Source organism: Pteropus vampyrus, unplaced genomic scaffold, assembly GCF_000151845.1.
Source record: "Pteropus vampyrus isolate Shadow unplaced genomic scaffold, Pvam_2.0 Scaffold805, whole genome shotgun sequence".
In the NCBI taxonomy this organism is placed as follows: Eukaryota; Metazoa; Chordata; class Mammalia; order Chiroptera; family Pteropodidae; genus Pteropus; species Pteropus vampyrus.
In genome coordinates, this window is record NW_011889586.1 from 27,805 (window position 1) to 29,374 (window position 1,570).

Below are 1,570 nucleotides of genomic sequence, written 5' to 3' on the forward strand. Positions count from 1 at the left end.
TTTAACCCAATCTCTCGATGAGAATCACTGACTCTGTCCTTATAGACACTTGTTTATTCCTTGTTGTGACAATAGAGGACACACTTGAAACTGAAGGCGAAGTGGAAAGTGGAGATTGTGAGTTTAATTGTAAAATAATTAAGAGAAATCGGAGAATACCATGAGGGAAATAAAAAACAATGAGGGTACTGTTAAAAATGAAAGGTAACAGAGAGAAACTGAAAAAGGAAGGAGTATTTCTCCCTTCCTCACCTTAAGAGTCTTAGAATGCAAATGGGAGGATCCAGGGAAGAGAAGAGGTATAGTTATGTCCAGGAATTTTAGGAATATTGGGGAGAGGTAGAGTGGGAAAGGTGTTCCCAGAAGTAGCAGACACAGGGGATGGGGAATAGGTCAAAAATGAGCAGGTCAGGAATGAGAGAAGAAAAGGGAAATAGTATATAGATAGACCTGAGGCAGGATTCTGCAAAGGAAAAAGAATTTCACACACTAGAATGAAATTAAACAGGGGATGTATTTGCAAATGAAAGAGACATAACTAGCCCCAAAATTCTAGGTGAAAACTTTGTGTTATGCTTCAATCTCTGCAGGCTTTCTCCTAGACACTAGTTTTTATGAAGATCAAACTTCAGTGATATGATGGAGGAAGGGGGTCAGGGAAGAAGTAAGTTAGTAAGAAAGCCAGAAAAAAAAAAGAGAGAGTAGTTAGAACAATAAAAAAAAAATCTTGCACAAAGGTAAGTCATAGAAGTCAATATATATTCCTCTCTGCAAGTAACTACACAGTATAATTTTTAGCATTCCCTAGAACTCTGGGAGGCTTGGGTACTTGGCCTTATGGAAACTTAGTATCCCAGAACCTGGTACATTTTCCTTAAAGATAAAATATTTAACAGCAAGGGGATAACAGTTTATACTCCCAAGAGATAAGAGTACCAACCTTTAACTACCAGCTTCATGCTGTTAATGAGTGTGTTGATATATACTGATACTGTGCTGTGAGATGTGTTGAATGTGTTGATACAAGAATTTAAATGTCTTCTCTTCAATAAAGGAATAAGCATGATCGCATCACATTTCTATGTGGCAGCCAATAAAAATGCCCCACTCTCACATGATAATGGAAAACTCATAATTTTTTTCATTTGAGAGTCAAATTTCTTTATTCTATGATATTAGAAACCTACAGTAAGTCAAAAGCTGAAAAGGCTGTGCTTTAAAAGGAGCCTCTATGCTTAACTTTATTTAGACTTGTCAACCCTGGAACATCTCAGGCCCACTCAAAGTAAGTCTTCCTGCAATTTTTACATTAGTAGCACACACATTATCTAGATAGAATGTAGTGAATTTGGAGTCAGGAGGGCCATATTAGTAGTCAAATGGCTCTGGAAAGCGATTGATGAAATATAATAGAAACTTCAAGATCACTTGTCAAAGGAGGACTGAGATTTTGATTACAGTTTAGACTTTTATTGATTACCTCTTAAGGCTGCTACCAATCCTCATAGCAACAGCCAAAATTTTTCAGCTTTGGGATTAAAGTATTTGCAGATAACGCCTCAACTTGGGT

The 1,570-nt window shown here is 36.9% G+C and overlaps 1 protein-coding gene across 1 annotated transcript in view; it reads left to right on the forward strand.

Annotated features, from left to right (window-relative positions):
- The window catches only part of LOC105309621 (ovochymase-2-like), a gene marked incomplete at its 3' end in the record, with an annotated part of 16,318 nt that overhangs the window by 355 nt on the left and 14,393 nt on the right, over nt 1–1,570 (forward strand). The window lies entirely within an intron of this gene.